This window comes from Telmatherina bonti (assembly GCF_933228915.1).
Source record: "Telmatherina bonti genome assembly, chromosome: 10".
NCBI classification, from domain to species: Eukaryota; Metazoa; Chordata; class Actinopteri; order Atheriniformes; family Telmatherinidae; genus Telmatherina; species Telmatherina bonti.
In genome coordinates this window covers 16,117,057-16,140,829 of record NC_136628.1, presented here as the reverse complement: position 1 = coordinate 16,140,829, position 23,773 = coordinate 16,117,057, and the positions used below count along the sequence as shown (strand labels likewise).

Below are 23,773 nucleotides of genomic sequence, written 5' to 3'. Positions count from 1 at the left end.
CAAAATGCTGGCAAGCAATGACCGATTAGATGTTAAAACACTGTGTACATGCTGTAGCTTTACTGAGTCACAGTGCATGTTGGAAACTACATTATATGCGTTCAGGCCTGCAGCTTGTGGCATTAGGAGGGTGTGTTTAGTTTTTGTGTTTTCTTTAGTTCTACACTCCCATGAAAGGTCAGTACTTTTTAGGTTTCAGATCCCAGATCTTAGTCGTGCAAGAAGGAAAAGGGGAGTATGGCTTAAAGGGTAAGATTTTCACCTCTGAGCACGTGACCTGAAGATGCAGAAAGAAAGACAGCCATAGATAAGAGAGTGTTTTGACATGGACAGGTTTACCATGTGAAGAGTCAGCAGTGGTGTTAGTGTTAGAGGGAAGGTCATGCACCTACTACTGCTGAAGGTTCATTCTGCATGACTCAGATGTGGAAGTACAGAACGAGACACACACACTGAATACCAATGTCATATCAGGCTTTCCACCCAAGACAATCAGCTTTGCAAGCCTTAATTCATAAACTAGCAAAAGTAAGAATGGAGATTATCAAGATATGTATTACCATTGGTCAATTTTTTGTTTTCTTCTAATTTCTCCAGGCAGTTTTCGTCAGTGCTACTTCTGCTGTCTTTGTAGTCTCAATATTTGCTTTTTGCTGAGCTCCCGAACACTTGAATCATAAACCAGCAGTTTTCACAGGAGAGAAATACTCTCGTCTGAGGATGAGCTAAATTTTTTATCCTTCTCCAAAAGGCAGAAATACTATTATTGATGCTCTTAAAGGTCAAGAGGAGCTTATTGATTGTTGGAAGACGATGAATTCCAGAACTACCCCCAGCCCCACCTTATTTTAGTATTCTAATAGTTCCACCAGTCAGCATGTTTGCTGTAAATGCATGAAGGTACCATTGTATAGTGTGCATATGATGCACAATAAATGGATGTAGTGCATTTGAATGCACATTGAATTAAAGGCAAAAGAACACTGCTTGCCATATAAAAGAGGAGGAGGCTGTCTGGAAGCACTTATGTGATGTTGCATTTTATCCCATCCAGGCCTGAATGCTGTTAAATGATATTAAATCTGCATTAGTGGTTATGTCTAAATGTATTTGTCAGCCACTTACAGTATTCTGTTGCTGAAGCTGAGAGAACTGATAACTGCTTTAGGAATTTACATAAGCCAAAAGTTGACTCGTCTTAAAAATATTGATATATTTTTAATAGACTTTACTCATCATTTAATATACATAAAACCTAGTTTTTATCCTTTTTACTTTTATACACAAGTATATCTTTATATATTATGATATTCTATCATATGAATGAACTTTTATTTCAACTTGTTTAGCCAAAAATCACATACAAGGAGTGATCAGTGCAGCTTATATTAGCGTTTCTTGACATAGTGATGCTTCATTATGTTTTAGTTACTAATTTAAGTGTACAGTCAATGTGTGAAGATTCCCAGGCAGGAAAACGTCTCTCTCGGTGGACAGAAATAAATTAATTGCAATGAGCAAAAGTCAGTTAAAATGTGTGAGTTTTACACTGTTCTGTTTTCTTTTGTCCTACTATTAAAAAAGCTGGCAACAATTGAAACGATCTCCACTCGATACTTAAAACTCAAAAACTAAAACATGTTGATGAGCAAATGCAGATAGACTTCAGCATAAGCTGCTATTTATTGTAAAAGTAGGAAAACAAATATATTTTTTCTGCTTTGGTTATTTTGCAATACATCGCAAACCCTCAAATAATATGTTTGTAAAAAAAGTGGATGTAGTCGCTCCATATCGATTGACACATCAAATCGCTGACTGTGGCCTTTCATTTAGAAATAATAGGAAAACACTTCAGTTTCCAAAAAGCTTTGGTTTCTTGTTTTGTCCGTCTCTTGTCTTTTCTCTACAAACCTTGGTGGCTAGCGCCAAAGGCAGACATGGACATAGTTGTACACAAGAGATGTAAAATCTCTTCCCCCATGTCACTCATGTACATGTAAACATTCACAAATCCTAACCTCACAGTAGTCATCTTTTTAAACTAGGGATCTTTCAGGAAAGTCACAGTTTAAATTATGCAAAAGACAACGAAAAGACAGATTTTATTAAAAGGTAGAGCACAGAAGGGGTTTCAAAGGCTTTTTGCCTATTTGACAGATGTCTACTGTGGATGGAAGGTTACGAGCACTGGAGCTGAACACGAACAGTCAAGTTTCAAGGCACCAATCAAAAACTCAAAAGAAAGAGGAAAAAAAAAAGAGTTCATCAATGAACCATTTCATGAGTCATTTAAATCAATGTAAGTATAAGAGTATTCAGTAATGCATATTTGAACTATAACCTACCTAAAGATTCTACCTTGATGCTTTTCTCTCTAATATTGCTGTCATCCCCCTCCTCGGCCCGCTGTGTGTAAAATATGCAAAATAACAAAACAATTTTTGTTCTTTCCCAACTTTTACCATTATACGCATATATTACATGTCATTAAGAGGAAAAGGAAGTTTACATCAAACTAGTAAACTGACTAAATGTCTGCTTATATAGGTTCACACTCATTAGTTATTGGTTAATTAAGTAAGTTGATTGGCACTGTTTAGAAGGATTGAAGTGATTGCACACAAACCGTTTCTGCAATTTGGTTAATTTGTTTTACCAACAACAGCTTTGTTTGACCCAAGCGGCTACCTCTGGTGGTTAAAAGTGAAACCTATGCGGAAGTGCATAAAACTGTAGTTCCCCCTTCATGTTAGGCCAACTTCACGGCAGAAATAAACATGTTTACAGCCTGGTTCACAAATCCATTTTCGGTTTATAGGTCAGGTTTACCTTCATGACAACTGTAGGGGGAATGATTTTTTTCTTACTCGCCCGTTTAAAAGTAATTTAATCTCGTAGTTTGGCATATTTAGGGGCGTGTCCTTTTGATTGACAGGTACTGATCTCCTGCTTCAAGTAAGAAGAACGTAGAACAACTGCAGTTTTTAGGCAGTTAACAACGTGACTTAGCTTTAGCCCGCTTACCTCCGTTAGCTAGTTAGCTCCTGTTATCTCCAGATTAGCTCGGTTAGCTTTTAGCTACAAAAAGCTTGGAGTTCGCTTGATTTCAATCATTCACCATGATGCACAGCCCCCCTCTCAGCTCCACCTCTTTGCCCATATTTGTATTTTCCGAGCGAGACGACGCGCATGCCTCTGCCAAGGTGGCGATGGTAGGAACCGCCCACCGAGCTTGAATTCAGCTCTTCAGAAACCTATGGGTGACGTCACAGAGGCTCCGTCCATCTCTTTATATACAGTCTATGGTTTGACCTTAAATAGTTCACTTTAACAAATTACAAGCACATTTGTGGGCGTGACTAAGATAAATTGGTGAAAGTGGAAGGAATCAATGTTGAACTAAACCATTCTCCATCCTTTATGTAGGCAACAGAGAAATTTTCTTTCTCTCAAAACAATGTGAAAAAGTAGTACATCCTAGAGATGTGACGGACAATTACTTTGCTGTTGTTTAATATGAATCAATTAATTTGCACTGCATCATCATAGATTTTTGTACACGTTGACCCAGAGGTGGCAAATGTCATTCCTTACACACTCTGACTTATGAATTCATAACTGTTCCATCTGGCTGAAATGTTTTTTCCTCCTAAAAAAAATATTGGTTGCTTCTCGGTTCGCCGACATTTTCAGAGAAAAATATGAAAGCCACACAGAAGCTGTATACATTACAAACCAATGTAGAAAATAGGGTTTCCGTTTGCTTTGGAAAGTCACAAGGGATGTTGGAGGGGTGAAGGAGAAATGGATAAAAAGTGTGAGTAGAGTGTTGAAAGGAGTTTCCTTTCGACTTGCATTATTGATGCTGGAAGGTTTAGATGCACATGCCTCCCTCTGGTTTCCATAATTCCTTTGGATCACACTCATGGGTCACTTGAATGTGGTGAAAGGGCAGACATAAAATGGCAGATGAAGTGGATGACAGAAGTAATAAATGGATGTGAAAGCAACAGTAAATGATAATTTTTGGAGAAGAATGTTGTTCACTTTGAACTGTTGTGAAGACATGTTGCCATCACTGAAATGCTAGTTAGGATAGCTACCAGGAGCCAAACATCTGTAACTACATTACATGAATATGCAACCCATAGCGATGATGAGAGCAGCTGGATGTGAAATGTGAAATGTATGTTTGTTGATGTAACATCTAAATATTAATATAAAAAAAAGGTATTTTGGCACAAAGCATGATGTTTATCCAAAAATGGTGCTGTTCCCAAAGGCTAGCCAGGACGTGACAAAGTGTCATTGTTGTATGTTGTGTATACTTGTGCAGTAAATGGACATTCATTAAGGTGGTTTGTTTTGTAAAATGAACGTATTTAGCTCTAACCAGAATTATTTTCTAAGCCCAAATAAAATATGTTATTACTGAAAAACAACTAACATTTAATTAAAATCATTGCACAAATTGTGGGTTTTAACCGACTGCGACACAAAAAAATATACATTTGTTGCACATTCATCTGAAACACACATTGTCAGTGTAGTTCAAAATATTATTTGTAACCAAGTGGTCCATATGTTTATTTGTTTCTCATGATGAAAATTTTGCATATTCCTAAAAGAAAAAAAGAAGTTTGGAATCTGTCATTGTGGAAATGTTTGCAAGCTGTACTCTCCTGATAGCTGGGTGGTGCTTTAGAAGAAGTAGTTATGTGTTGGATTTAGGGGGATGACAAACGACCTCTTAGTTTTGAGCACAGAACTTGATGCTACTTTAACATGCACGTTAATTTACTTTTAAAGATGAACTACTGAACTGGAATTTTCCCAGCGATGTGCCTCCTATTGTCTGATATATCGGCATCCTGCATCCTGCACTGTGTAAAAGACAGTATTTTCTTGACCTGTGTTCCATTCTTTTTTTTTTCTTTTCCTCTCTTCTTCCATTATGTCTTCTTATTTTTCTTTGCTGAATCAGTCATGATACACTTTCAAAATGGCTAATGTGTTTATTTCTGTTTGCTTGCGTTTGAAGCTAAACTGGGCTGCATCGCCATGCGGCATCCCAGATGAAAAAGTTATATAGCATGGTTTATCGGGACATCGCTGGCAGTGAAGACTATAGGAATCCACATTATAGATGTGTTTGTGCCATCAAAGGGGTATATTTTCTATACTACTTAGTGCAGTACAGGGTTGTGGGGTGGCTGGACCATATCCCAGCAATTAGCAGGTAGGAGGCAGGGTACATCCTGGACAAGGTGCCAGTCTATCAATTGACGTAAAATATATGTATATATATATATATATATATATATATATATATATATATATATATATATATATATATATATACATATATATATATATATATATATATATATATAAATATATATATATATATATATATATATATATATATATATATATATATATACATATATATATATATATATATATATATATATATATATATATATATATATACATATATATATATATATATATATATATATAGTTTTTTGTTTTGCACAAACTCACAGTTGAGAAGAGCAAGCCCAGACAAAAAAGTTGACAACATTTGTGGTCTCCCATGCCACCACTCTGGAACATCCCTAGAACACTTCACGCCTCAAGTTTCTTTTACATTATAAGCTGTAGTCTCAGAAAAAACAGCCTGTTGCATGCAGAGGACTGATGCATTTTTGTGCTGTTGTTAGAACAAGCTGTCATCTGAGAAGTAGCAGTTTGCCAGATTGATTAACGTAGGTACTAACTGCTGGTCTGAAAAAACAAACAACAAAAAAAAATCTCAATGCTTCCAGCACTACATGATGAAACCTGTGTCAATGTGGACTCACAGCAGTCTTCCTAGCACTTATTGGACTTCAAACAGTCTTCATGGGGAGCCAGAAGCGGTGGTCAAGGTGCATCACAGGTCTTTAAATAATAAAAAAAGCGTAATAAATCATAATGTCTGAGGTCAGTTTAGTCAATTATTTTAGTACTTTGCATATTTTCTTTATATTATATGCACATACATATACACACACACACACACACACACACACACACACACACACATATATATATATATATATATACACATATACATTTTTTTTTTAAATTTTGTTAAAGGGCCAAAAAAGGCTTCAGATAAAATTATATATATATATATATATATATATATATATATATATATATATATATATATATATATATATATATATATATATATATGTGTGTGTGTGTGTGTGTGTAAAATAAATAAAAATAATTCTAGTAAACTCAGGCTGTTTAGATTGACTACCCCGCACACAATAATGACTGCAAATAAATAATACCAACAAGAGAAAATACCATTTTAAACAGAAGTATCCAACACTGAATTGTTAATTTGACATCCCAAACTTTGAAGATGATATTATATAAATTTATTCAAAGGCAGGCTATTAATTAAAAACAAAGTCAACCAGACAGGCAATAAATGAAAAAGCAGCAAATTATCATTATAAAAAAATGTGAAGAGAATATGAAAAGGTTACAGCAACATTGAACCGGATAGATGTTTATTTTTCTTTATTTTTAAATCCAAATTAATTGATTCCATAAATTATAGGAATGAGTAAAGCAGGTATTGATCCCCGTGAGGCAAGAATAGTACAACTCAAGAGCAGTTTGTAGTGGGCAGGTAAGGTATGGCACAGCTGGAAACACTGGGATACTTCAAGCTAAGAAAGGTGAGATGAGTTTGAGGCAGAAGAAGGAGGAGAAGCCGAGAAGCAGCTGCTTTCATTACAAGAATTCCAGTTTTTTTCTTTCTTTATAGTCTCTTCAGCTGTGTGTAAAAATGGATATAAAGATATTTTGCTTCTCACTACAGGTATCATCAAATCTCTAGTTTTCACAACAAATTTGTCCAGCCTTCTAAATTGGGCTTTTTAATTTAAAAACTTATATAATCCTTTTTTTTTTTCCAATTTGCTGCTTTTCTGCAAAGTATTTTTATTTTCATTCCCTAATACAGTGCTAATGATTTGATTTGCTTCACCATTTTTCTTTCATGTTGGGATCATAATTTGACGTTTTCTTCAGCAATAGTGCCATTCTGCAATAGTACCAGCAGCAGATATTTTTGTCAACCGACATGCATTGCGGTGTGTTTTTATTTGTCATATAGACCAGCACAAAGCCCAGTACAAAGACTGAACAGCTTCCCATAATAGTTCCTATAACCCATTCTTCTTGTAGTTAGCATACTTTTTTTTTTAAGGAAATAGCCACAGCATATGTTAAGACACATCATAGTTAAACGTGTTCTAGACAAGAGGTCTTAAACTTGCTTAGACATGATCAAAGCTTTTCAGACCCAAAAGCCTGACTTTACCTGTGTTGGCTCTAAAATCCTTAGCCTCTGTTACAATGGTAAAAACTGCTATGTTAGCTTGTTAAACTGCTAAGCTAAGCAAACGAGCACATCCTAATCATGACCTGCTAATAATTCACAGCCATTTATTTTGATATTTAACTGAGAAAACAGTTTGGCTATCCATCTATCTATATTGAGCTGCTGTAGCACACTGCAGTTTGGCTTAATTTAGCATTCATATGAGTTCTTTATTGTTTAATGACTTGCACAGACACAATGTAGAAAGCCAAACGTGGGGAAAAACAATTACATTAAATATAAATGGAAATTCATGTTATGTGGGTTGATGCTCACCCTTTGATTTGGTAGAAAAAGCCTTTTCTCTGTTCTCTTTTGCAAAACAATCTGTTTAAAACTTTTAAAGCGAACTCCATTAAGACCTACTAAGAGCCCTGCAGCTACACTTTGATATTTGTGGAAGTTCTCTTAAAGGGTCCACCATTATTTTATTTTATTTTTTTTCTTTTAAATGTGTGTGTGTACTTTTATTAAAACCAGTTGTTATTATTTAAGCGTAGTCTAAAGCATTAAACACTGATATATGGACAAGCATGAAACCGATCAGCGTCTTCCCAGAGATATACAGCTCCAATCATGATGTTAAACAGAAAGCTTGTTGTACAATTAGTAGCACAGCTCTAAATGTCAGAGGAAGGAAGGCGTGTAATCAATTCCCTCAGGTTAAACAAGCACACTAGTTAGGCATCTGATTCACTGCTGCCTGTGACAGTAAATGATGGGGTAGATGTCCAGACAACAGCCCATCCCCCTCTAGCAGTGGGTTTAGTCAGTGGGCAGAGCGTGAAGAGTTAACAACATATTGGCACTCTGCTGTATACTTAAGTAAGGTAATAATCTCCCCACCTGCCTCACATACTTACATTGTATGTTCCTCTGTTGCTCTTTTTCTCTCCCTCCCTCTCTTTCTATTCATGGTCCCTCTCATTTCTATATTTTCTCCCCCTGTTCAATGATGACACAGGACCGGGGCCCTGCTGCAGGGAGGATTAGACAGAGTTACAAATCAAAGTGGGTTAATCGGCGAGCAAATCATTTTTGGGGACATCGCTCATTTCACTGGCCACACTGCACTGTTGATCTGCGCTTGTGTCGGCATACACGCTCATACATAGACTTTTTGGGTTTAGCTGGTGTCACAACACTTGGCTGAAGTTTTTGTTGGCTTGCTTTCCTAAGAAGTATTAACAGTGGGGAAACAACCACTGTCGGCTTTCAAGAAACTCAAAATTGCATTTGCAAAGCACTATGCTATTTATCACTCAGAGTACTTTACAATACAAAGCTGCACTCCATGCCAACAATGCTTTTGTTCCATATGCACAGCACTCTCCCTGTCACGCTCACACAATGATGGCATAGGAGAAATTAGCCAGTTTCACTTGCACCAACGATACCTCGTGGAGGATGCTGCAGAGTACTCCAAATGTGATATAAGCTAAGAAATTGGAAAGGCACAATTAGTTTCAAATTTCGGATGCATGCCCAGGGTCGTGCATGCATCCATATAGCTTGAAAGCATTTTAGCTTACTGCTGTAAATAAAAAAAAATAAAAAAATAAAAAACGGTTATCCCAAGGCCTTTCCTTTACTCTGCTTAATAGAAAAATGGAAAGGAGTTCTGAGCTAATTAAAAGACCAGAGTTTGGGCGGGGTGGGGGTGAGAGGCTTCCGAGCTTTAGCTAGCTTACATTGTAGTGATTTTTACACTGGCCACTTTTGGGTTGAGATAGATGATGTACAGAAAATGTCTTCATTTTACTGAAGATTGAATGTAGGATTCAACAAGCCTCCTTAACATCAACTGCTTCTGGTGATGTATAAAAACAACCATTGTTTGATAAGACTTTTTGCAGAAGTTGTGGTTGCTATGCATATTACCTGTTAAAAAGCCCTTCTATACAGTTTGTGGGCTTTGTTGATCTGCGGTAGAACAATTTAGACTAGGAAAGGGAAACAGTTGAAAAATTATCTTAAAAAGTGTGTTTGCTTGCACTTGGTGAACAGTTATTGTTTCTTACCATATAAAACAAATGAAAGACCTTCACCGTTTGAGGGCTACTGTAGAAAAGAAAGATGTCTGTTCTATTGTAATCTCTGTTATTTAGCAGACGCTTTTATCCAAAGCGACTAAGTCTCGTCAAAAACATTGCTTAAATTAAAAAAAACTAACCTAAGTAAATTCAGTAATTTAGTTCCTTTGTCCATCAAAATAACCAATCTGTATAACTGTTTTGACATCATAGGTTGGTATAATTAAATATTTTTATTTTGAAAATCTGCAAGTGGCGGAAACATGGAATTTGTTTCAGAATAAAATGTAAATAGAACATTTTCCCGTTTGAAATGCTGCGATTTAAACCCGTAAATGCGTTTATTTTGACAAATCCAACCGGAAGTACGTCTCTCCATTGTGTTAGCTTTCCTCTCTGGTTAGCTAACGTGGTTTAGCCTGTTATGGAAGAAGAGAGTGAGCACAGGCGAGGGGTTGTCTAATGAAACAGGACTGGCTGGGACTAGTTCTGGGTTTGATTTGTCCTGTTTTGCTGTGAATCTTCATTAACCTTTATCTGGCTGCACAATATATTGAAAATGATTTGCATTTGCACATTGAATCATTAACATACATAATATCCATATCACAAAGACATTTTTGACTTGAAATTGTCCAATCGCAGGGGATTTGATGAGGGCTTTTTTCCACTCTTACCCACTTTGCTTCTGTATTTTCCACAGCAGCATGTGCAGATGCAGACACGCAGTGCAACCATCACTACAGATGCATCTATAATGAGCACTATGTGGTGTTTACTTAAATAACATATATTATAAATCATACTGCTATGACAGCATTAAAAAATATTATTCATCAATATTGTGCAGTCCTAGTTAGAGTACAGGCAGAGCAGTGTGGAGGTATACACATCTATATGTACAATAACTTATTACGTAATGTCAATGAAATTACTAATTGCCTTTAACTAAAGGTTCTGTCTCTGTGCTTGTTCAAAAACTTTTTAATTTAATTTTACGAAACTTTATGGAGTGGTAAGGCATAGGTGAATGAAGAACCTATTCAATTTGAGACAGATTCAGTCCAGGCAGTCTCTCTGAGTGCCCTTCTGCTTCTCAGTGTTAATCAGCATTAAATGCTCTCTGACAGCTATTTGCCTTTGACAAGTGTTGACTGGAGTATTTTTTGGCCATATATTCTAAAATGGCTCTGAGCCAGGTTGTTATTTATGTATTAAAAGAAGTGCATTATCTTACAAAACCCACTGTTCGCTGTGTACACATTTTTCCAAAGAAGAAAAATGTGCAGTAAGTCATTATGTCACTGCAGGTGTTGTGTCATTGAGAAAGCAAAAAAAAAAAAAAAAAAAAGATGCATGTAACAGCCGCAGTCAACTCATGTTATAGTTCAGAAAACAAGTCCACTAGGAAATGTAGTTATTTGTTTTGAGTCAGGGTCGACTGTGTTACTCTTAAGCCTGAGTGTGACTTGTTCCTAAGCTCTGTGTTGTTTACAGAGGATCACTCATCACTGTGTGGAGCCTATTTTTAGATTGTTAATCAAGGTAACATGCTCAGATTGACACACTCAGTATGATATCCCATACAGTGTAGGAAGAGTGAGATTGCTTCATTTCACCCTCCTGCGGTGATCCAGAAAAGGTCAAAATGTTGTGCACGGGCGAGTCTGAAAGCAGGGTTTTTTTTTAGTTCAGCAAGTGTTTTTTTTTTGCACAACAAACTGTCCTGGGTTTCACATAATGGAGTCATTATACATCATTTCTCTTCTCTAATGGTGGAGTCATATTTTATTATAAATAAACAGAGCGTGTTATGAGTCCACATCTAAAACAAAAGAACAAACTTATAAGTGTAAGCTGTTTGTTTCAGAGAAAAAAAAATCTTACGAAGTGTCTATAAAAATATTATTGTGACGGGGTTCTGTTCGCTGTACAATGATGTGGCGAAGTTGTGGCTCCTTTTCTGATGTGGGTTTTATTGTACGCATCAATCTCCACAGTGCAGTGACATTTACAGTGACCAGCCAGCTATTTACGCAATTTACAAGTTTGTATTTATAATGGCTGCCCGCTCTGCAACACACGTTTTTATTACTCACACCAAGTTCTCCGACTAACTCCTCACACTCTTTCCTGGTCCGCTCTGAATGAGCGTCTTAAAAACACAATGCCCCGCCCCTTCCCATGAACGTCCCATTACTACAAATAAATGGGATTTTCCCCCAAATATCCCAACAATATATCAACCACCCAAAGAAACCATATCAACAAAGTTCATGAACATAACCCCATACATATTTCCACAGATGAACATATAGAAAAACATAATACTATGGTGTATTATTCTGAAAATCTGTTAGTCACGGGGCGATGACGTCTTTGCCGCATTGCAGCATACTCCAGCCATAAAACACAGGTAAACCTCTTAACCCAGTTTTCACCAACCCCCCAGCAGATGAAGATGACATCCCAGTAGTTTTCCCACCCATAACCTGCTCCCAGTATTTGTGGCATAACCAATAGGTGTGCATCCCTATTAGTCTGCTACCTGACAGGTGGCAAAACTGAACTAAAGCGGCGACATGGGACTGCGAGAGATTTGCTGGGCCTGACGACCCAGAACACAGTCAGGTAGGTGGTTGGGGGTGTGGGTGTCAGTGACAAGGCAGCTTTGTCACAATTACAAACAACTGTCGCCTTTTTATACACCTATAATTAATAGAACCAGTTTATGTGTGGTCCTGTGATGGACTGGTGATTTATCCACAGGCTTTCCTGCCACTCGCCCAATGATTGCTGGGATAGTCTCCAGCTTCCAACAACCATGAATTGGACTAAGCAGTTAAGATCATAGATGAATTGATTTTTATATATTATCAGAAATCTGTCGTTCCTGGGATTTCAGCCTACGCTGGCATCCTCCTCCTATAGCTTAGGTTCATGGTAGTCTCCATTTGCAGTCAATAATGCTGATTACTATTTAATTCTAAATAAATGCCTTCTAAACAGAATGGGCGAGATCAACTAAGATCCCAATTAGTGTGAAGTCATTTGCATGTGCAGTATAGAATTTTGTGCATGGTTCTGAACTGTGGTTTGCACATAATTTACAAAGTGATTGTATAAATTGTGGCAGGTGCAAATGTGCTAGATACACAAACGCAAATAAGGGTTTTGTGTGTTTCATGGCTTGCAGCATAGCAAGTTTGGAGAGAAAACGCAAAAAGGAATGTAAGCCTGTTGACTTTAAGGTGTGGGCTGATAAAGCCAATATGACCCATAGCAAAGAAATCTAACTGCCATACAAAGAAAAATGTTAATTATAATAGTGAAACAATTTAAAGAGTAGATGGAGTAAAAATAAAGTACAGAAACATCAAAAGGCGAGCAAAAAAAAAGTTGGCATATAATAAGATATCTGCAAATAAAACAGGTGGGGTGTAGAGAGTATGCACTCTTACCTTAACCCTTTATAGAGCACTCAATGAAATACCTTACAATTAGAAATTTTAACCCAAAATTGTCCTTCTGGTATTTACCAAGGCCTCCATTCTGTTGTTACATTAATAAAAAAGACATCTGTTGGACCCTTATAGCCTTATGAGGATGATGAAAATTAAATGCACACACCTCAAAGCCAGACAGAGACAATAACTTCAATCTGACTTTAAATCACCTGTGAGTTTCGTGTAGTTATCTTCAGTCAAAATTATGAACATAAGACGTTTTGTGTACTGATTTGATTTTTTTTTTTTCTTTTTCAAAGTTTTAATAACTTGTTCACATGGTGGGGCTCAGTCACCACAACAATATAACTGGTCTTGCAGGTCATTGTGGCTATACTTATGTCTGGCACCAACAAACAGCTTTTGCAGCATGTGTGAACTCTTGCTGCCAATGGAGCAAAGGACTAGTTTATCACAGCTTGTCAAAATACACAGAGCTGATAATGGCCAAACAGCAGAGATGGCGGGTGTGGATTGGTTTTTAACAGCAGTTAAACATAACACTGAGAGCTGATAATGAGATAGTGTTGAGAGGTATAATGTAGCAGTTACAGTTTAGTCCTTCCTTTTATTCTCAATTCGAGGAATTGGCACAATTTGTACTATAAAACCAAGAACTGCTCCTGTTATATTTTCTCCACTTCACTCCCTCTAGATTACAATATAGATGGAAAGTCTTAGATATTAATTCATTGTTAGAGTAGAATACTATACATTGTCAGTGATTGCATATTTTATTAATCACCTATACAATATGGTCCATTCACATGAAATGGTCATATCCCAGCAAATCATTGGGGGGAGAGGCAGGGTACACCTCGAACAGCTTGCCAGTCCATCTCATGGCTAGACATTTACAAAATAGTGTAACACTATTTGTTCACATTTCGTTTGAGCCACTCAGATTGGAGGTATTCAAGTTTCTGTTTGAAATCTATTTGTTTTCTGTAGTTTAATAAGAAGAAACACCAGTTGGCATGAGGAAACTGGCTTTGCAAAAATCCACATCATTAACATCTATACAAGTTTGCTTGCCTGGTAGAGAGTAAATAAATAAATGTTCCATTTTCTTTTTTTCATTTCTTTCACTTCACACACACACACACACACACACACACACACACAATCTACACAGGAGCTGACACCCCTAAAGGACCCCTGCATCTCTTATAGGTCACTCCCACTGTGAGGAGATATTGCTTCTTTAAGGGTGTCCTTGCTCAAGGAGATGCTACATACACACCATCAAATCTGGGCTCACACCTCTCTGTACACGAACCAAGAAAACGACATGAACTCAGGAACACGGATGTCATGTATGTAAACCACATTTGTGATTGCTGTTGACTACTTTTTGAGTTCACTCATGCTCTTAATGGGTTATTGATCCACAAATGTCTCTATATTGTGTTATCTCTTTTTTGACAATGTGTACATGAGGTGTGTGTGCATCTTGGTATTCTTCTGGAATAGCAAGCAGGTTTTTTTTCCCTGTTTCTCCAGTTCTCCATAATGCATGAGATGTGGGATTTCTCCAACAGTGAAAATGCTTTGTGCATATACAGCGGTCAAAGTACAGCAATATAGAGATTTGGAAGTGTCAAAAAAATATACATTTGTTTGCCAAACTGAAGCATATAGTTACATAAATTCAGTTGAAGAAGATGCATGCAGTGTAGGTGTGCATCTTCTCGACATACACACAGAGAATCTGGGCTTGCAGGAGGAGCAGTAAGTGGGACAAATTACGTGCACTTAGATACATCCCCTCTCTTTGGATAGCTAACCTTCCATCTGTATAAATGACAACCAAGACAAAAACTCTACCAGCTTCTCCTCACCTTCCATTGGGATTTAAAAGCACCCCCAAAACCAGCATCCCCTCTCTTATTTTCTACTCTACTCTACTCATCTCCAGGGGTGCAAAAGGACTGCAGATGTTCCAGTCGACTCTGATATATTGTATGTATTCAGTTCAGCCGCAGGACTGCCAACTGGCAAAGCTGAGAGCTTCTGTTTTTGGGAAATCTAAAGAAGGGGAGGGGGAGGTTTGTCTAAATTTTATTCACCTTCAGCTTTCCACTCTCTTAAAAGCCATGTCAAAGCCAAAGTACATGATGAAAGTGTATAGGGGAAAAGGGGGATATGTACTGAAGGAAGAAGGCAAGAGACACAGAGAAAGAGCGACAACAGCCATGTAATGGAAAGAGAGGTTAGACAAAGTACAAGTAAACAAACAAGAGTCCAAGCTCTTTATTTCTCCCTTATCCATAAACCATCCATTCCATCCATTCCACAAACTAAGAAAACGTCTTTAGGAAAAAAAAAAAAAAAAAATAAATAAATAAATAAATATATATATATATATATATATATATATATATGACAAACATTCGAACGTAACTACCTAGCATGTCAATCTATTAATTGTCCCTGATTTATGCTCCAATTATATCCATGTTTTAAAGTCATATTTTTTAAACAGGCATATTATTGTGACAAACAGCAGCTTCTATCAATTTCTGACAGGCTTTAAGCAGATAAACCTTTCTTCACGTTACAGACTGTCTCAGTTGATATTGTAAATCAATCAATCATTTTAATATCATAACAGTTTTTTTTATACTGCTTATTTTTCTTTTTCTTTTATTTATTATTTTTTAGAAGTTTCCAACCACTAAAATGTACCAAAAAAATCTTCAAATAAGTGTTTATTTTCAAAAGGCAGTTGTATTGTAAATATTATAAGCAGAACCATTAAGACTTGTGTCTTTTGATCTGTTGATGAGATACCTTTATGCATATACCTTTATGCAAGGTATTTTCATTACAACACATATTATTATCTAATCCTTAGCATAATTGCAAAGACTAAGAAGATTATGTGTCTTTAAATTGTTATGCATTGAATGTTGCATGCTTCTGCATGTTATTACCCATCCCTCCTCCACCACTACCACCATATTAAATGTTTATTTACGGTTATGATAGGTTACTTGATCAGCTATAGGGCCTGATGTTCAACTTACCACCAGAATTAAGGCACACTTCTTCATGTCACTGAATGTTTTACACTATCTAAGACAGATTCACATTTATGTAGTCCCATGATATGTTCCTGATATACAAACTTAAACTGTGTATTTCTTTGCAAAAAACGGAATATTTTATTCACGTGCTTGCATATAGAGATGAGATTCGCGACTATATTTTACTTTTAGCACATACTTTGCTATTCAACCCTTCAAGCAGCTGAATTGCAGAAGTTAATGCTGACATTTAATAACATTGTTTTTAGACTTGAACTAGACTGAGTTTGATAGGATTTGGAGTTAATTAACTGTAAAAGCGGCAAGAAAAGTTTAGTCAAATAAGTCAGTCATTCTATTCTTGTCAAGTTAGGCAAGACTTTGTCTACAAATAAGCTCATATCTGAAGGTACCTGCTACTTTATTGCTGTGTATTTCTAGAAAACTACAAACTCAGATTCCTTCTGTGCATCATTTCCAAGCAGATTAGGGAAGATGAGTAAATATTAGCTAATGTAGAAGAGGGAGAAAAGGAGAATGAAGAACTGGAAATCCACACAAAGACATATGACTCATCTGCCAGCTCTGACTCTACTAACCTCGTCCTCCAAAATAAATGCAGTCCCACCCACCACCACGTAGCTTTTTTTTTAGATTACAATGATTGGTTCTGCATTATAAACTTTCGTAGTGATTGTAATTTGTCTACCTGGTAACTATTACCTCTTTCTGTCTTTAGAAGTGTAAAAGATAGACAAGAAGAAAAAAACATTTATTGCTAATATAAAAGACAAAAATAACTTGGTAATGCAATTAAACTCTATTTAAGAGTAACAGTGTAGTATAGTATAGTAGTCCTATTGTGTTTTACCCAATTCCGTTCTCCACGCCAGCCATAAAGGAAGCTGTGAGAGAAAAGTTGAGACAACTTGAATATTTATTTAAATATTAAAGTCTTTTCTGCTGGTGTACCATATCAAGAAATGGAAAAAAAAAAAGAATATTTAAAAAGCTCCAAAAAGAATAAAAAACCTGTAGCTCCTGTGTGAATCCTGACTGAAGGAGAATCCGGTTAAATAAAGAGGAACAGAGGTTCAAGTCTGCAGGGAGACAAATCAGAGAGAGAAGTGGAATGAGGAGTAGAGAAGCTATATCTCCCTTTCTTCTCACCATCCTTTCAGCTCGTTTTCCATTTCAGAGATCTGGAATGGGGTGGTGAGTTTGTTGGAAGGGATGGGAGGGGGTGGAGGGTTTTATTTGGGGGTAAATGAAAGACACCCAAAAGCTCGGTGGAGCAGTGATGCAAATTGCTTTGATTCTCGAAGCTCTTCGCTTCTACTCCCTGATTTCAGCACCAGCAATGACCTTCCCACGCTTCATTTTCTTCCCCTCCTCTTTTATCTTTCTCCTCTTCTCCATCTTTTCATTTTTGCCTCTTTTGCCCTATTTGATCTTCCACTTTTCAACACTGTTTTTTACCAACCCCAGTCCATTTGCTTCTTGCCGCATCTTCCTACATTGCTGCTATATTCCCACAGCAATAACCATCATAGAGGACCTCCTAGTGTATCTATTTGCCTGGGAGGGGGAGGGGTGTGGGGCCGATGGGACTGAAGTGTGACTCATATCATTACTACTTAACAAACGTACACGAAGGAGGGCATCTAAAGAACACAACAGGTGGTGGCTTAGCCTCTGGAGCTGTGAAGGATCCCATTCAGAATGGGAATGGCTCAAAGCTTATTGCAAAGATGACAGCAGAAATTATGGACATAATACTTTATAAATATGATCAGACGTTTGCACTTAGCGGTAGTTCTGTTGTGTGTAAACATGATAAATGCTTTAAATTTATGTGTTTCTGCGCTGACCCTGAAGAGCGAGGTAGAATCGAAAAGCTGCCTTCCCGTAAAGCTTCCTATACTTCTATCCTCGCTTAGCCTGCCCCACTTTCTCATCGCCTCCTCTCTTTGAAATACCTTCAGTGTGAAGAAATGCGATCCCTCCACCACTTAGCTACTTGGTCGTACTGTAGTCTATCATCCACCTCCTTCAGCTCCACAAAGAAGCTATCTAACAAGAAGTGGCTTTCAGTCCTCCGCTCAACATAGTCTTCATACCATCAGCAATGAATTATGAGCAGCCTGCCATAAGGCACAGCATTTCCAAACAGGCCTAATGATGAACACGCTGATCCCCCCACAGCTGAGTGACATATATTCCACAGTCTGTGGAGATCCATGTGTGACATCCTCAGGATTCAGCTCTGCATGCGGAGCAGCTTGCACACTGCATGCAGTAAATTGGCAACAGGAAATCATACAGGGTGCTGGTGCAGGCTTTTATTTGGCCTGTTTGCTCCAGAATAAATAATGTTGCATCTATCAAAACAGATACAACAAGGCATCTTTGTCTCATTTTTCTTCTCTTTACTGTCCTTTTTTTTTTCTTTCCTCTGTTCTCTTTTTGCATCGCCCCCATATCCATAAAGCTCCTATTGATAAAGCGAATTTGCTCGACACAACATGGCAGCCTGACCACTATCATGTAGCTTTAAACACATCGGTGACAACTGCTCTGGTTTATTTTGAATAAGCTTCTGCTAAAACTCACATATTTGTTCTAATACTTCTGGATTTCATAGATTTGGGACAGTTCTTCTTTAACGCTGAACACTGTTCCCATCTTAGTGTCACGAGAATTTTTGACTTTTTTGTTCAGGTTTAAATCTGATTTGTCAGGATTTGGTGTCACTCAGTCATCTGGTTAATTTGCATGTATTTTCCCACTGAATCCATCTTTCAACAAAACACATCCCCTTCATGGTACTGATGAAGTAGAGACTTTCTCATGAGATAAACCATCCAGTTGTTTATCCGTACACATCTTATTGTAAATGAGTAACAATTAAAACCATCTCCATAACAACATAGATTATACTCAGTTTGACTCATATACTGAACTGCTACATTCAAGATTTAAAGTGTTTTAATAAGAATGACCAAATTTGCCATTATTTGCATAAACACAGTAAGGGTTGGATGTATTGGTTGTAATGGGTTCTGTAATAGCTCTTACGTAACTTTGTATTGTCCTCTCCTCTAAAGCTGGCAGCGTAGCCCAGTCTGCTCTTATAAATTTAACATCCATCTTCCCGCATTGCTGTCTCTTTTCCCATTTTTCTCCAAAGCTCTTTTTCTCTCCTCCATAGTTTATGTGCAGATGCTCATTACGACTGTTGCTATGACAGCCTCCCCGACAACTACACACACACACACACACACGCCCACTGCGGTTATTCTTGAGATACACAACCTCCTTTTTTGTTTTTTTCTAAAGATGAAAAGACAAAGACAGAGTAGAGTTGTATTTTAAAGATCAAAGTAAAATAGCCACACCGGCCCCTCCACTGGGCCCAGACCACCCATAAAGCAAAACACAAATAGACCTGTGATAATAGGCTCTGGGCAGCAGTTAAATAAGCACACCCTATGTCACTTAACACTGTTCTCCCTTTCCCATGGCAATTTGTTTCCTTGTTTTCAATTTTAGACAGTTTTTCTTACCTATAAATCACCACCAGGTCGACGGCGATCCTGTAGTACATTTCAAAACAACCCGGTAGAAATGAGGTTCAGACTGCTTTGAACTATGACAGTGGACCTCATGCTGAACCAGTAGTGGAGAGGATCATGCAGATGGAAACCTTGCAAATGGCTTTTTGTGAAAAATCCTTGTTATAACACGCAAAAGTTGCATATTAGGAAAAGAAAAGGAAAAAAAAAACCACAAGATATTTTCCAAAGAACATGTATAAATGTCAGTGCCAGGTAAAAAATGTACAAGTGCATCCATGTTTAGCCAGCACTGTAATTGCAGAAATGGAACAAAAACAAATGCACTTACAGAAAAGATGTCAGTGTTTACACTGCACGCAGTCGACAGACTCATTGTAATGATCTATGGTGCATGTTTCGCTTCTGGATGCTGTATCAATGATCTGAGGCAGAATGCAGATGTCATTTTCAGAGTCCACATTCTAACATGTCAGTGGAAGAGATACAGTGTGGTGAGACGCTGCTGCAGTTTCATACATCACAGTAAACCCTTCTGATTGATGGTGTGCATTGATGAGAGCAGAGAAGATAGTTTTAGAGGGCGGCATGGCAACAAGCAACCCCCTCGGTTGCACGTGCTGCGGTGCACAGCATGCCAAAAAGAGTAGTGTGAGCTGTTACATAACCACCACCCAGGGACTGAAGAAGGGTTGAGAAGGCGGCACGTGCAGTCGGGGAGATTTTCTTCTTTTAGTTTTTTTTTTTTTTTTTTTTTGTTGTCAATAAACTTCTGCCTGAACGTTTAATCTATGATTTCAAACAAGATCTTTTTTGTTGTTGTTTGTGGTTCTCTTTCATTATAGTATCTAGCTCACCATCCTTTTTTCTCACAGTTGTTTTGTTCAGAGTATCCCTAAATATGTGTCTTTCATAAGTGATAAAAGGCTGTCTAAATCAGAATGCAGCATTTGACCCCAAATCTAACAATCTCCTCCAAGTCCAATTATAGCAGGGTGCTGCTGTACGACTATACTGGTTGTGTCTTCGGAAAACTCTGTTCTCGTATTCTCAAACATGGTTGTCAGCACCTCAAGCCAAATACGGCACAAACAACAACAACATGACAAAACCTATTTTGGTCAAACAAGGATTTTACTGAGGAATGCTGCTCCATTTTCCTGACTGCACCCAGTCAATATCCCATCCTCCGGTTCCCAAGGTGCTGTGGGATGTCAGATCTGCAGCCAACAGGCATATTCAAAATTGCATGTTCAGCCTCTTTGCCAGGAAGTACGATGTGCCAGTCATGACAAAAAGTTCCCTGAGACAGCAAGTTTATATAACTTAGTTTTTTTTTTTTTTTTATGGATGATGGGGAGGCTTCCTCCTTCACGGAGCTACGTGAGTATCCTGGCTTGCTGGCTTGACTGTTTTGATCGTGTCCTAGATTTAAAACCAGATAATTCCTGTGCAGTTTATCAAGCTTTTTGTATTTGTTTGTGAATTTGTAACTTCCTGCATGCTGTGCTGAAGGATTTGAGCGTCTGAATGTGTCCCACAGAAGGTACTTTCTTAAATTAATACAAACAAATAATCTTCAGTACGTTCAACATTTTGTGAGCTTTAAATCCTAATCATGAAGGTCCTGTTTCTCCGTCAGTGTGTTGACTGCACCGGTGTAAATGCATCCTTTGCACATGCATCATTTGCATTCTTTGCAGAAAAGGAAATCCAATTTCCTCTCTCAGTTTTATTCCACGCTGTCTGTTTCATACTTTGAATGCTGAACCAACAGCAGAAACAGGTTAATAAATGTGGATCTTTTCCATGTTGTCCATTTATTTATTGCTCTTTTCAGCTATATACGAGTTCCTGTTAGAGTTTAATGATAATACATGGTGGTAAATTAGTGTATTATGGCTTGGTCAGATAGTGAGTTAGTATGGCGAGAGAATGATTTAAACAACTTCTGGAGAGAATTGGACTGAACTGTAATGAAGGCACAGGTGAAATGTAACACCCAACAAAAAAAAGTGTGTAACAGAACAGGTAATGCTGAATTTTTGTAAATTGATATAGAAAGCCAGAGGATGTTACATGAGCACCCTGAGTCATGCAGTACCAGATCCATTAGATTTGTTTCCAGTCTGTCATGTTCTTTTCCTTATTTCAAGTCTTTTACCGTTTTTTTTTTTTTTGTTGTTTTTTTTTTTGTTTTTTTGTAACAGCACATCACAATCTGCAATAACTGTCTGCATTTTCACATTTCACATTGGTTCTTAGTGCAGAGGAATGTAATGGCACCAAATGGTGAGAATAATTAAGCAAGTTTTTATTTGCAAGCCCTAATTTTTAGAATAACGGCTGCTTACAATTATAGCATCCCAGGAGGAGATTACCATGATGTTTGATAATAGTGCCCAAAAGATGATTTTTCAGTTATATGTGCAACGTGAACAATAAAAAATAAGAAACTTAAATGGGCAAAGTGTTGTGGCACTCATGAAAAAGTAGGAGTTCATCAAAATAAACCCAAAACACACACGTTACTTAAGAACATTTCCGTTGTCCTTAGAGAACCAACAACAAAACTCGACATTGTCCATTCCAGGTTTGCAGACAAACTTTTTTTTTTTTTTTCAAAAACATGTTTGACCTCTGAATTTAACTCATGTAAACACACCCAGTGCAATGGACAGCTGTAGGTGATGTGCCCAGGGAGCAGTGCCACTGCAAAGTGTCTTGCTCAAGGCTATAGCAGCCATGAACGGTAATGGAGAGAGACAACGATGATCAGTCAGTGCCCTGATCCACTTTCTTTTTTCTTTTTTTTTTACTTTGTGGTTCTCAAGGAAATAGATCAGGGACCTTTATTTTCAGGGTTTCTTTTTTTTTTTTTTTTTAACTGCACAGCAAGCATTTCCAGAACTGGTTGACTGACAACATTATTTCTCAAACCGCAAAATAAAACAGGAACAATACTTAATGGATTGTGTATTAGGTTAATTGATTAATTGTGATTCATCATCCTAACTGCTTAGTCGCAGGAGCCTATCCCAGCAGTCTTTTGGCAAATGGCAGGGTACACCCCAGACAGCTCACCAGTCCATCACAGGGCTACACAGAGACAAACAACCACTCATGCACACATGGGCAATTCAGAGTAACCAATTAGCCTAACATGCGTGTCTTTGGAGGGTGGGAGGAAGCCAGAGTACCTGGAGAGAACCCACACATACATGGGGAGAACATGCAAACTCCACACAGAAAGGCAACTGTCCAAACCTCGCCCCAGCGGAGAATTGAACCAGTAACCGGCTTGATGTGAGGCCACAGTGCTAACCACTATGCCACCATGCAGCCCGATCACTTGTGTTTCTCCCCTAGAAATGAATGTGAGCAGGAATAATTGTTCCTCTGTGACAAACTGGCAACATGTCCATGATGTACCCTGCATCTTACATGATGATGGCTGGGATAGGCTCCAGGTTCCCTGTGAGCCTTAACTGAACTAAGTAAAAGTATTAAAACATGTAGGCTTGCTTGAGAAGCTCCATGACTATAACAAAATGAAAAAAAAAAAAAAAAAGATTTTTTATGCTGATGCCAAATAAAAAAAAAAAAACAAACAAAAACATGAATAATATGTCCAACATACTTTGATGTTTACTCCGCTATGTAAAGCTGACATAATACTACCTAAAGTCCCTCAAAGGCTATATGTGCTGCTTGATGTAATGAGAGATGACAGTCTACCATCCTAGTTCTGGGAAAAATAAAGAGGCAAATGGGTAAATATGTGCAACATACTAAGTCCATTCCATAAACAATCCTTAATCTCAGAAAGACAGCAACTGTCAAAGCAAATAGAGCGTAAAAGAGATGTTCTGTAAAAGTGATTTCAAAGGTTGCTTGGAGGTTATTTTCATTTGTCTGGAACATGTGGTCTTTTGGTCTCTTTCCCCTGCTTCTTTCTCCGTGTGCATATTTGTACATGTCATGTGAACCCATGGACACATGATAAACCCTCCAAAGAGGCCACATGCTTGCTGTAACCCCTTTAACATGAATTATCAGACCAAAACTAACGAATACACACCAAACCCATCTGTCTCTATGCTCAGAAATGTACCCAATCTTTCATACCACAATGTGTCTGCATCTCACGCTGGTATAAACAGAAAGAATTCCC

The 23,773-nt window shown here is 37.6% G+C and overlaps 1 protein-coding gene across 2 annotated transcripts in view; it reads left to right on the top strand.

The window, feature by feature from the left end:
• Nucleotides 1–23,773, top strand: part of gabrb2b (gamma-aminobutyric acid type A receptor subunit beta2b) — a gene marked incomplete at both ends in the record, with an annotated part of 62,683 nt that overhangs the window by 3,279 nt on the left and 35,631 nt on the right. The gene's annotated exons all lie outside the window — the stretch shown is intronic.